Genomic DNA, 15,242 nt, shown 5'->3' on the forward strand with positions numbered 1-15,242 from the left:
TTACAACTAATTCAGAGAATAAACAAAATAATTTTACCATGTACCTATAATATTTATTCAAAATGGATAATAACATCGTACGACTTTGTCATTCATTGCCAATGGGATGTCTACTAAAAATGACCTTGTTTTTACAGTGGCGAAGTTAGGGATATGATGATTCGACACAGTGAATGATTTTGTAGCACCTCCACGATAAAAAAAAACAATAAATTATTTTTATCCGCATATATTGTAGCATTTCTTTTTAAAATTTAATATTTTATACTGAATTTGTGAGAACTACGCATTATTTAAAGATTTTGATATAATAATTTTATAATTGTTTGACTGGTTTGAACTGTTTCAAGCCCCCCTTTAAAACATTGTGATGGATCGATTGCATCATCTACATCAAAGAAGTCGAATCTTGGCAATAAATAAAAATATGTTATGTCTTTAATGTCGGTTGCAGACAAACTGTTGATTTAAATGAATATTGACATATATTGTATATACATGAGTTGAATGCAATATTGATGATATAGACCAACTTCTACATCAAGTCTTCTACGTCACAGCTACGAAAGTATTATTTTTAAAGATCTAGATATTATTTGCATCGAGAGAATATTATATAATATGTTTATTAACGTACGTCTTGGAGCCACGTATTTAGTAACATGAAGTCTGCTTCATGCCAATAAAATATTGTGTGCAATGTTAGTTTAGTACGTAAATTATTCAAATAAAAATTAATGCGCAATTTTGTGTCTATTTCAATTTAACTAACTGAGAACTGAAGTGAGTGCAGGGGACATTTGCATATCATTTCGAAGCAGGGGCGAACGGTGCCCGGTGAAGGGATGTAGACGATGGATAACAGAAAATAATAGTGCACCCTTAGGCAGACACTTAAGGTACAGTATTCACTAATAAAAATGAGATATTACTATTAATGCATACAAATATATAAACATAATACATAATTTGAAAACATCTCATGCATATACATACACACTAGAGAAAATCTTTTTGTATAAAAAAATACGACACCCGATGGAACTTGAACCTGTATCCGCTGGATTCGCGCTAGTGTACGTTTCCAATTAAGTTACGCGTATCCTGTTTAATTACGACGAATTTTTTCCAGTAGTTATTATATGAATTGCTTATCGAATTGCGTTATAATGTTGACTATCGGTTTTAGTATATTAAATTAAGGTAGGTATCAATTAATTCCTTAATTACTAACCGACATCGCGGATTATTTAATTTTTATAACGTACTTTTTTTTGACTATGTCCGATCCTAATATGATCATATGGGCCTCCACATAGTGGAGGTTTGTATTAACAGTTTTTTTCCCTCGAAAAATGGATGTCAGTCACTTGCTCAACCTATTAGGTCCATACTCTGACTCAAACACAAATTGAAAAACAATATGTGTATTTGTCAGACCCAGGATTTGAACCTGGGATCCACGACACTATAGGCCAGCGCTCAAGCCGCGCTATGTTCAATATATCGCTGCCTCGGAATTTGACAAAAAATCTGTTAGGAGAAAATGGCTGTCAAAGTTCTTGAATACCTACCAATAAGAAAGTAATTAGATGTTTTTATAAAGTATGTATACATTATGATTATTATGTAAATATCCTAAAAAAATAACATTTTATCTAATATTATAAAGAACCACCTTAAATTTACCTCCCATTTTTAAATTAAATCAATTTATGTAATAAAGTGTAGTATTGCACTAAAACAATTACACTCATTTGATATTCATGATGATGTCATACAAATTAAACTTAAATATTATGGTACAATAAATTTATACAAATCGACGGTCCCTACGTAAACTCGGACATCTACAAAAACGTAATTTTACAGGAGAGCTATTTGAAGTAAAAATAGTTTGTTTTCCACTGAACTTCTATGTTTTTATTACTAGGCACCTGAAATTCAGGGAGTATTATAAATATCATACACAGTTTATTTACTCATTATTACATTCTTTCTAAATTATATACTTTTGGTAGAACTGTAGTTGTCCGATATTACGTTGACTTCCAAACATCCGTTAATGAGATAAGTACCACTTTACGTGGGAAAGAACTCATATCAATTATTTGCAACTTTACTTATTACTATTGAAATCTATCTATTGGAAGGTATTTTAAGTGTTTAGGCAGAAAAAAATGCTTTTTTGGTAGATGTCCGAGTTTACGTAGGGACCGTCGAAATATAGTGCAGCCTTGCCCAGAAACTTCAACTGATTCTCCATAATTTTGTAATTCATAAGTGAAAACTGAGATTTTGTCGAATAGTGCACCCTTGTACTGAGGCAGCGATATAGAATGTTACATTCTCAAATGTTGTGTATTTATTCATTGAGTAAAAGAACTAGTAAAATATATAAACACTAATGATTTTGACGAAATCAATAAAATCTTGTAGAAATAAACGACATAAAATTGAGTGAAATTTTCAAAGAACTAAATAAGGAATTAATTTACTAACAGTAGACAAAATAATTTCAAGATAAAAAAACTTTTTATATACCACGTTTTTAAATTCTTGTTAATCATATAAACTTCACAATTATATGTATTAATAAATACTTTTTATGTACTTGATAGAAATACTGAATAAATATAGAATACTGAAATGTCATTTTGACATTTCAGATTGATGTCCATAGTAACGCACGTATATTATTATTAATTTAGTTTCTAGGACCCCCTTAGCAACCAATAACAGTGTTTTACTTTTACGATTTTTTTCCGAAATAACTTTCCATACAAAACAGAATTAATTGAAAATGAATTCAATTCTGTTTAAAGATGGCTAAAAGAATGCATTGTCATCGGGTTCTGATATATTCTGAAAGTTTCAAATATTTATCTAGTCGGGAAGTTGGTTAAAAAAGATTTGTATTGGACAAACAAGAAAAAATTTGTACTGGACAAACAAGAATACGAGCTAATAAAAACGTGGTAAAATGATAACGAATGCCATTTGTTATGCTTTGCCTAAGTGTCTAATTAATGGGTCCTAGACGGTAGTGATGAATATTATTAGATACTGTTCTCGTATATTAAAAAAATATTTTAAAACCTAGAAGGACGAATTTTACAAAGCGAAAAATAAATTATATTACCGAGCTAACCGGTCGCTGACAATCTGCGACAACGTCAAGCAATTGCTCGAGACATTGAAATATTTCAGATCTGTCAAATAAAGTATGACATTACATTAATGTAAAAATTGTCGTTTAAACCATATCAATAAAATCGAATATAAGGGAATACCAGTACATTACTATCAATCTCTAGTGAAAATATTATTATATATAATTTTACCGATAATAAGAGCAAAATGTATTTTTCATCGATATAGCTATTCATTTTCCAGTATTTTGTAGTAATTACTAATTAATTAGGTACCTGCAATGCTATTGACAAATAAGAACTTTTTCTTTCCACATTAAAAATCTACTATTTTTTTGATAGTTGTCCGTCATTTGTAAAAATTATCTATTTCCGATGTAACTCACCTTTTTCAATGTTTCAGTCAGCGCTTATTGAAAATATTCTATTTTCGCCTTATGTTAAGCGCTTGTTTGTAATTCAAGATTGCTGTCATTGGCGAAGGGTGGAGATAAGCTGTTAAGATCCGCCATAAATAGTGCAAATTAAACTCTGCCAGTCATACGTATTTGTTATCATTGAAATAAGAATGCAATTTACAGATGGTGTTAGTTAGTTTTGAACAGTCAATTATACCCTGCGAAAACCAAGCCATAATAGATAATATTGAAGAATACTCGTCTATCTATAAAATATCTAAAATCATGCAATAAAACAATACATAATATTAGACATTTTATAGATTGAAGAATATTTTTTATCGATTATGGTTTAGTATAGGCAGGGCTTAATGAATTAAACAAAACTAATCAACACCATCTGTAATATTATGTATTCTTAATTCAATAAAAACAAATAAGTATGACTGAAAAAATGTGCACTATTTTTCTCAAACCGCCCATAGCATACCTAAACGATTATAGTTTGGTTTGGGCAGGGTTTAATTGAATTTTGAAAACTAACCAGAACCACCTGCAAATTGTTTTCTTAGTTCAATGAAAACAAATAAGTTTGACTGACAAAGTTTAGTGTGCACTATTTATGTCGGATCTTAAGAGCCTACCTCCAATTTGCTGATACAAGTAATCAAGTCTCAAGGAATATAACAAAATCATAAGAAAATTAAATAATACAGGTAAGTAAATTGAAAGTTTTCTAAGGAGACACCTACTCGTAGGTGCTGTTTGAAGGGAACATGTCCTACGAAGTTCTCCTTCACGGGCGATATTAATATTTTCGATATGCCATAGCAGCTGTTACTTGAAATGAAAAAGTTTTCGAATGCTTTCGGCCTTGAAAATCTACATAGTATACCTTGGAAAAGTGAATTTATGACAACATTTGAATATTTTTGAATACGTTATAGAAGATTGTCGATGGGGCATTTTTTTCAATTACGGAACATGACAGATATTTTATATTATGAACACACAGGTGATGTTTTTATAATATTTTTTTTGCGACTTCGATGTCAATTGTTTAGTTTATATTTAAGGTGATGATAATACATAAAATCTATTGTGACTGTCAGATTTATATACGAGAAATCAAACAAAACATTGGTTTTTAAATCAATTTGAGTTTCCCTATTACTACAAATCCGTGCTAAAAAACAGACATTGAATAAAACCTTCTCTACAAAATGCAGGTATGTTTATTTTAAGATTAATACAAATATAATAAAAGGCCAACCAAAACATAATATTATTTTCACCATCGATTTACCGAAATATTTCAAATGTGTTGTTAGATCTGCATTCAGCTGACGCCATTATCTGTCAAAAGCTGGAAGCAAATTTAGATTCAATAAGTAAATTTCATAAAATATGAATTACCAACCATTGATAAAGTTGCCGTTAACATATTATTTAAAGTTTATATTATTAACCTATTATAGTCAAATTTTTACAACGTTTGATACAATGTATATGGCTGTACTGGTAAAGCCAATTGACGCGAATTTAGTGAATGCAGAATAGTAGGTATATATTTGGGCATTACCGCCCACGATGGTCGAGCAGCTTACGCGTCGACTTATGATGTCGTTGGTCTCAGTCCCAGGATCGAATCCTGGGTCTGGAAAATACACATATTGATTTTCAATTTGTGTTTGGAGTCAGTAGGCTGAGCAAGTGGCTAACATCCATTTCACGTAAAAACAAAAATCTGTTAATACACACCTATAAATGAACTTACTAGGATCGTTTTCATATGATGTAATTATGTTATATTATGAAGTGTGCATGCTTTTATAATATATGTCAATATAAAAATATTTTAATGATTTACAAAAAAATCGTAACCTAAAAAAATTAAACAATTTTGGTCACAGTATTCGACGTTGCCATATTATTAATTACTATTCTGGTATAATGAGGAACGTTATTAGTCAGTATTCCATATTATTGCATCAGACTCTAAAAGTTTACAAAAAAAAAGAAATAAGTACTTCACTGCAAAGTGTACCATCTTATTATTTATAAAAGATTAAAAATGAATTGTCAGAGCACGTCAATGTGCGGGTCGTAACTGTTCGCATTTTGTCGCAGGGAAAACTGAGTGCTTCTTTCTATCATATTATTAAAATGACATGCGAGTTGTCGCTGTGTTGAGAATAAAATATGAAATACGAAGACAATACAGTTTACCTGTCTAATGTATTCCTTACAGGTGTTACCAACTAGTAACTGCTGTCTTGAAAATCCGTGGGATTTATGAGCGAAAGTGAGAATTCGCAACTTTATATTATGAGACCAATTTTTTATTGGGTTCATAATATATTTTTTATAAACTGTCCCGCCAAAAAAAGGAGTAACTTGAGCACGGAATAATTCTTGCTGATGCCATTTTAGAACGTTGAAGATGACATTATAAATAATTTCACTCATTAATTAAATCATTTTTACCATATCATTCGTAACGCCCTTGTTCCTTGACACAGTCGAATATTATTTACATTTATGTACTAGAAAAAATTATCCGGTGGCATAGCCACCTGTCAACATTTTTGTCAGTGCGCTCAATAATATTTTTTTTATTCCTCTCTCACACACATTTATGTATGTTCGAAATCCCAACATTCAGTGTATCCAATATATGTAGACTAACTATAGTCATCATCATCATCAGGATGAAGGCCTCTCCAAGACGATTCCACTTCTCTCGTTCTGTGCGTTGCGTTGCCACGTACTTCCGCAGAACTTAATAATTTCATCGATCCAGCGGCTTCTAGGTCTACCTTGCGGACGTTTTGTACCTCTTGGGTACCACTGGAAGACTAGATTTTTCCAGAAAATGTCCCTCTTTCGAGCTATGTGTCCAGCCCACTTACATTTGAGGTTCTTAGCGAACTCTATTACATCGCAAACCCTTGTATGTTTCCTTATCCATGTCTGACTATAGTGAACCTTATAAATAAAATAAAAAAATAACCGGGAGAACGCTATCGCGATGTACCTACATACTATTGGGTCGTATATTTATATGCAATTATAATAGACACAATGCACTAAGTCTCCAATTAGGTACCTACACGTATTGTCTGATTGTATAGTTAATGAAAGCACCGAAACAATATACGAAACTCTAAACTAAAATTAAAAGCGAATTGTAATAATTATTGTAGAATGTAAATTGAACAGGCCAGGCGGCAGGTTGCGTTTCGCTCAGGAGTGGAATATCAAGGCTTATACGACGTCTGTCGGCGCTGATCCGCATCACGTATGGGATTATTCCAGCACTCAGGTCCCATCTCTTGACACACGACCTGCCCACCAGGGACCAGTGCTGACAACTTTGACATTTCAGTAATAATAGAAACAGAAATGTTATTATAATTGTCGATGCTTTCTAATTTTGCCTTTGTTTATCATTATATACGAGGAGCTTTATCTAAAAAGCGTTTTTAGGTGGTTTTAGCTTTCATTATAAAGTTGAGATTAATATTAAAAGCTTTTCAGTTTTAAGGAAAAATACTTTATATTATTTATGTTGTTGCTTTCAGTATTTTTAAGTAAACATTAAACATTTAATACACAATTTAAAAATCTTCTTAAGTAGGTACGTACTTAGTTGTCTGTGTTAGGGCTCAATAATGCTGCCCTATACACCAGTGTTTCCCAACTACTATGTCTCTTTTTTTTTGAAAACTATGACAACAATAATTTTGGTGTAACGCAAAATAATAATTAAAAACATGTCGAATCTGAAATGAAAAGTTTCAATTGACAGCTAAAAAACGATTCGATAAAATTCAAAAAAATGTCTCAAATATAAGATGGCTAAACGGCACAGTACTGTCAGAACACGCCAATAAGAGTATAATTTTTATTTTTTTTTGAATTATCATAAATTTTAAAATCGATAAAGTAATATGAAAAAAAAAATATTTTGTGTACGTAAGTATATATGCATATAGGAAGGGAATCTGAAAAGAATAGTGTCGATTGACAACTTATAATATATATACAAAAGTACTCAAAAATACAAATTAAACGGGGTTGTCACTGATATTAACGTACATTTCTTTTATTCAACGAATAACTCACAAGATTTAAGAATGTAACATTCTAATTATTGAAAATACATAATTTTGAAAAATACTTCTGAGAAAATATATTATAACCAATAGAAAAAGTCTTTTTGAAAAAAGTAAGACACCCGGTAGGAATCGAACGTACATCTTTTGGGTGTTCATTGTACACTATGCTACTAGGTGACATACTGATTACGACACATTTTAACTATTGGCCCTTATAATACCGGATCTAGGACGATTTGGCGTCGGAACAACTGGACGCCACGCAATTCGAAATTAAATAGACGTTAGGTACTTATAGGTACTTTAAAAAAAATATTATTATTTATATTTAAATTATTATATTGTGATTTCATAGTTGGTGAGAATTTAAATGAACATGTAAATAATGATTTAATCGTGCATATGTTTAAATTCCAACGAAAAAAGAGTTTTTTATTTTATATAAAGCCTTAGGCATGGTAATTTTCAATTCGCAACAAAAAAAACATGATGTTAAGAGTAATATGAATTAAAACTACTAAGTAGTAGATAGAAACTGATTAAAATTCCTCGTCTACGTTATGTATACGTGTCTACGACAGTGCGGCGTCCAATTGTCCTGGCGTCCAGTTGTCCCATTCCCTATAATACCTGCTCATCAGCCCTCTTGCAAATCAAGCTACTATTGGTAGTCGGTTTTTGTTTATTAAATCATTATTTTATCAGAAGTGTTTTTCAAAATTATATATTAACGTACCAACGTATTGTAAATTTAGATGGCCTGGTTACCCTCTACAAACTGATATTACCCGTACGAGTCTAACAAATGAAACCCAGTTAAAAAAAAAACAAAATAATGAGTTCACTTTATGTAATCACACTTTCTTAATCCACATTCTACGAAATGACAATTGAAATGCGCTTACGTGTTAATACAAAAAAAAAAACGGCAGAGCAATGTTAACGTGTTACTTCGCTCCAGTTATTCCCTCCGAACTAGACTTTGGATTAAGGTAAATCCCCACCTCGCGAACGTCACGTCTGCCCGATAATGCCCCCAGACAGTGTACCTGAAATCGTTTGATCCTCGTTTAACGGAGGACACATAATCTCGACAGTGGTTTTAAACGAATTAGCGGACAAGTTATTGTAAAAAAAACACGGCAGTTAAGGGGTTAAAAAAGTATAATGATTTATTTTATTTGACCGCAGATTTGACCCTTTTAATGCCATTGACGCTAATGTACGCTGAAAAAAAACACACTCTTGATGCCGACGACAAGAAAACCGGTACATTTTTTAAAAATGTAGTTTTTAATTGATTTTTTTCGATAAGAAAATCTAAAGTAAGTAAAAAACTACCATATCCCATAATAATATTCCGATTGGACGATTTACGTTCGCAATAAACGAATAACGCACGGTTATAACATAACTTACTGTGAGCCATGATTGCAGATATTTTAGCGAAAGTCCTAATTGGTGACGTTTATTTGGTCGTCCGTGACTCCGTTGGGATGATGGTGTCAGTGGCGATTCTAAAGTATCCAGGATTGGTGATTTACACCGATAGACGTGTCGTGAACGCTTTGAGTTTGTGATTTGTTATGTTCATTAAATGTAAAATGAATAAATTTGATTTAAATAAATTTGATTATTTTAGGAGGCAAACATGATGATGCTTAATAAATTGTAAAATGCGAATTTGTAATAAATAATACGAGTATAATACTTATGGTGAAACATAATATTATATATATTTCATTACAGAATACTTGCGAATTACAGAATACACAAATCTTGTGAATTATTCGTTGAAATGTGTGTTAAAACACAATGAAAGTTTGTAATTTTCGTAAAATAGTTGTAAAATTTATATAAAAGTTAAACACAGCGCAAATTAATATGATTATAATATACCTACCAGGACCAGGGAATATAGAATTAATGGAAACTTAAATACCTAACGGGTGTGGAGTAACATGCAACCTATCTCAAGTGTGGAAGAATATGGGATAAACTGAAACACGTGTCAAGAATATCTCATTCTAAGCTTGTTCTTCGTTTTGACAACTCCTCTCGGTTTATGCACTGATGCTCATTCAATATTGGTGTATTTGAAGGGTATAACACACACTATTCCATGACTATAATGTATGTTTCATTTTCGTAGGACACCACACATTCAAAACCCTTCTTCAAAATGTATCTGAATTCTATTTATTAGTTTTGTGATACCTACAATACTGAATACTTATATAAGAGCAAAGTTTAAAACGCAAAAGTTACGCATGACTAGTGGATAACAAAGAACATATCGGTGTATTAAAATTAATTAACCTCTAAAGTACCTATTCAATTTAAAAATCATAATAATATTGTAACAAGCTTTCGAGTTGGTACGAGTATAAACTTTGCAAGATTTCGCTGAGTAAGGTAGACGAATTAATCATTTATACCAGCGGTCTTTAATATTTTAAATATAATATGACTTAAACATAAAATTTTTGACAGTTTCGGGAATTAATTAACAGTACAAACAACTGGAATGGTGTAAATATCTCGACCTGTAAGTGTAGAAACCAACTACCTACCAACGCCAACAGTCTGCCACGAACGTCTGCCACGATCGCTAAAAGTCACTTTTGAGTCGTTCCCTAGTGTCGTGACTGAATTAAAACAATTCATATTTTTTGAGCACGACTGTACCGAAGATTACCGAGAACGTACGAAAATATCCGAATTAACCGTTAGCTTCCAAGTAGTGTGTCCGCACGTAGCGTGTCCTCTCTTGCGTTTAATATAATAACACAACGTTTACATAATGAAGGATGCCTGACTTTTATCATTATTTTAACAGACATACATATTAAAAATTAAAATAATATCTTAGTAAATACAATCAGCAACTCGGTACTTGTCTAACTTTTATTTGTTGTTTTACTTATAATTGTTCACATTAGCAACTGAGCGTTTATTATGAACCAAACAAATCAAACGCCATCGCTATCGCTAGCTGAATCGTCCAATGGATCTGATTGGATCTGCGAGTGCGCTGGTGTAATTAGGACTTTAAATATGACCATAGACTGCCTATTATTATAGGTGAGTGTAGACTTTACGCATTTGATAGGATTAAATTAATAATTAACGTAGAATCAACAAAGACATTATGTTTCTTTATAATATCAATCGTTTATTGTTTTTTGTATTCATAACTAATTACAAATTAAATTCATTGTGACATGTAATTTGGTTATTATTAAGTATTGTAAGTGTTCAGTTATATTAATTATTCACATGTAAAAAGGTAGAACTTGGTTCCTATGGTCACAGGATCAGATATGCCTACCAGTTTTCCAAGTGTTGTTAATCGTGAGACTATTTATTTTTTTCAATTAAGTTTTTTTAATATTCTATAAGTATTTAAATAAGCTTTACTATGAAGTTGTCTGATCTCCTAAAGAAATTTCTAAACGTAGGTATGAATATAGTGACACTAATTAATTTTATAAATGCCTAAATCCCAAATCAAATATTCCGTAAACGGCAATATTAATGTAATCATAGTTGTAACTTTGAAACAAGTCGAATTATAGTATTACGGAAAAAATACAGTTATTCCATCCCCGCGTGCCATGAAAATAGAATGCTAATATTCAGTTCTCTTCGAACCCCCTAGTAGGTACGTTCAATAAAAAATATTGTCAAATGTTGTGAATTATTCGTCGAATAAAAACATAGTAAGTTATTAGGTCTATGAAAAGTGCCTGTACTACTTAGAATCAATGTATGAAATAAAATTAATTAAACTAACATTATCTGAAATGGAGAAATATTTGAGATACTTTGACTTTCTCATTTCTAAGAATGGATCTGGTTAACTTTCGTGAATATTTCAATTTATTATAAAACCGAATAGTTAAAAAGTTTCTTTACAGCCAAAACAATTTATTGCGAGCAATATAATTTCGCATTATACAATGTTTATAGTATTAAATGTCTAGACCAGGGATTCGGCAACCTCTTTATAACACATAAAATACATTTGAATGGATACTGGTACAGGTATTGGAGGTATCTTAAACTGTAAATAAGTCAAATAATTATTAATGCAAAGTTTAATTATCTTCGCGTTTCTTGGACGGAGCACAGGACGAACCAGTCAATAATCCAGAGACTGAAGATAAAGGAACGGCTCTCGACGATATGTCTGAGAAGAATTCTGCAGTTTTTTTTGACATATTGTCAGGCGCGGACCGGACAACCTGGAGAGACTGGTAGTTTTGGGTAGCCTCCAGAGAAGGCGAAGCAGAGGAAGAGCTTCTGCGCGATGGAGCGACTAAGTGAAAGAGCTGACTGGGGGCACCATCCATTCTGCCCTGAGAGAAGTGGAAGATCGAGAAGGATGGATAGTCTTGGTCGCTCAAAGGATGGCGAAATTTAAATGTGGTCACGATCCTCAGCCATGAGTGCACGACCAAGAAGAGAGAATTATCTATATATTTAAATCATGATCAACGTGGATCATAGAAAACAAAATTATTAAGGTCACAAAAATTATAACTCAGTACGATTAAAAGTACAGTAACTGTAGTTAAGCCGTGTATAGCCCTGTCGGTCTATTCACGGCTATCGGTGACTATTGAAAGTAGTTTATCATATTTATGTATTGAGGTGGTTAATTGTTACAATAAGTTGACCGTCTAAAGTTCATACTCTTAACTGTCAGAAATCTCTATTTTACCACGTTTTTATTAGCTCGTATTCTTGTTTGTCCAGTACCTACTATTTTTTTCTTGTGTATCCAGTACATTTTTTTTCTTGTTTGTCCAAGATTTGAATTGGACGATTGAAGATTTTAAACTAACTTCCCGACTAGCTAGACATTGGAAACTTTTAGAATATTTATCAGAACACGATGACAATGCATTCGTTTAATACCTACTTTTTGCCATTTTTAAGCAGAATTGAATTAGTTTTCAGTTAATTCTGTTTTGTACTGAAAGTTATTATTGTTGGTTGCTAAGGGGGTCCTAGCAATTAAATTATTAATATATACGTGCGTTACTATGGAAATCAATATGAAATGTCAAAATGATATTTCAGTATTCTATATTTATTCAGTATTTCTTTCAAATACAATAAAAAGTTTTTATTAGTTATATGTCGTGGGTCTCGGGTCCAAATCCCGGGTTATGCAAAAAAAAAAAACAATATGTGTTTAGACCTAGAGTATGAAATTAATAAGTTGAGCAAGTAGCTAACATCTATTTCATGTAAAAATAAAAATCTGTTAATACAAACTCCACTCTGTGGAGGCCCATATGATCTTATGATCGAACATTATAAAAAAAATATAAACAAAAAACGTACTGTCAAGCATGAAACAAACATGGAGCATTAACTATGAGCGAATTATGTTGACAACCACTGGTCTAGACTTTATAGAAGCTCGTTGGAAACATTCGACCGATAATTTAATTAATAACTCATGACAAAAACTCTAATAAAGAGCTCGTTCGAAATTTTTAATAACCGATCATTATTTCGTAAAGTGATATTTATTTAGGCGTATTTGGGTAAATTAGCATTGTTAGCACTGGTAACACTGAATGTCGTTATAATATCATTATGCCGATACATACATAATATTATATTTAATAATTTACGAAATTATTTTCAACGGAGTTTACCTAAGTAAAAAAACAACGTAAAATTAAACATATAATAATATTGAGATAGGGAGAGTTAAATAAAGTTATCTCATCATAATCATATTATATATTGGAATAATGAAACTATATAATATGTGTAATAGCACCTGTCCTGATCCAGATTTCCCTCTGATTAGCGACGGACAAAACATCGAGCGCGTCGACAGCTTCAAGTACCTGGGGGTACACATCACAGGAGATGGCATTTTGCAGAAAGAGCACGCTATCCGAATGGGAATGGCTGGAGCAACATTCAACTCAATGCGAAATGTCTGGGACTCACGATTGTACTCGGGCAAAACCAAATGCCGCCTATTCGACGCTTGCATTCTGACGGTCCTGCTTTACGGTAGCGAATCATGGCACCTTATGAAGGCTCAGAGCAACTGTATACTGAGCATCGAAAACAGATGTTTGCGACGAATACTGGGTGTGCGGTGGTATGAGTTTAGGACCAACGAGGAGATAAGAGAACGCACCAAGCAGCCTCTTGCTATCACCATCACGCTGAAAGTGAAGAGGCAACGTTGGACCTGGCTCGGCCACGTGCTGCGGACGCTAGATGAGAACTTTAACCTGGCTTGCCTGTTTTTCAAGCCGACCGGATTCCGGCGTTCTAGAAGGCCGCTAAATACAATCTACAGAGTGTATACGGCTGAGCTACGGGATGCTGGTTTGACCTGGAACGAAGCAAGAAGACTGGTGAGCGACAGGGATTCTTGGAGGCACCGCGTGGTGTCCATATGCTCCAGTTAAGTAGCGGATATGGCAAAAGAAAGAAGATATATATCTGAAGCTTTTCCAATAGTATATTATAATTATAATAATATAATATACGGTCCCATAGTGCTTTTTCACCGGTCAATAGTAAAAATATTGATTTGGCACCCAGTCGGCATTGAAAGGTTTATTATACCTACCTAGTATTTGTCTAATTCATTTTAAGGCTATACTTCAGTTGAGGCATGGTCTAAAAAGATCGTGGCTAGGCGATGCGCAGATTGTAAAAATGACGCGTGCCGAACGAAATATAATTTGTCATATAAATCCAACATGCGTCCATTTAGTATTCGGTTTATTGTTCTATTAGTAATAATAATAAAATATTCATTGACATGTTTTATTTTTCAAGTAAATGGGTAATGTTTTTTTTTTGTTGTGGTTTCATTAAGTCCCGCATACTATCTCGCCGAACTAAAAGCACTCTTTACAAGACACTTGTAAAGCCAGTGCTCACCTACGCATCGGAAACCTGGACATTAACTCTGCGAAATGAACGAGCCCTTAACATCTTTGAAAGAAAAATTCTCCGCCGTATATATGGACCGATGAGGGACGGCACCAATTGGAGGAGAAGATATAATGCTGAGCTCTACGGGCTGTACGAAGATTGCAGCGCAGTTCAATCAATTAAGATTGGGAGACTGCGATGGCTAGGTCATGTGCACCGTATGAATGACAATGAACCGGCAAAGAGAGTGATGTCCAGCAATCCAATAGGGCGTAGAAGAAGAGGGAGGTCAAAGATTCGCTGGTTGGATGGAGCTGCCAGTGACTGCCGTATTCTGGGGGTACCGAATTGGAAAGCGGCCACACTGGAGGAGGCCAGGACCCACACCGGGTTGTCGCACCCTTAATGATGATGATGGGTAATGTTTTTTAGTCATCTTTACACGATTTAAGAATTAATACCCCCGTCGCCATCACGAAACAAATTGACGTGTTCACAGCTTAACGTTTTCTCTCCGATTGCCAGCGAGTCCAAACTTTCGTCGCACCTATAGTTGAAAATTATTTGCTGTTTCACTGAAGTACCGTCTTAAGCCCTCGCCCGTCTTTTGTTTAAATACGTCATATGCAATTTAAAAATATTTT

General features: G+C 33.1%; 1 protein-coding gene across 1 annotated transcript in view; it reads right to left on the bottom strand.

Annotated features, from left to right (window-relative positions):
* Positions 1-15,242, bottom strand: part of mspo (M-spondin) — a 540,637-nt gene that overhangs the window by 102,935 nt on the left and 422,460 nt on the right. The window lies entirely within an intron of this gene.

The sequence above is a fragment of the Rhyacophila brunnea genome, unplaced genomic scaffold (assembly GCF_057557595.1).
Source record: "Rhyacophila brunnea isolate RB1 unplaced genomic scaffold, BYU_Rbru_1.0 scaffold_14, whole genome shotgun sequence".
NCBI lineage: Eukaryota > Metazoa > Arthropoda > Insecta > Trichoptera > Rhyacophilidae > Rhyacophila > Rhyacophila brunnea.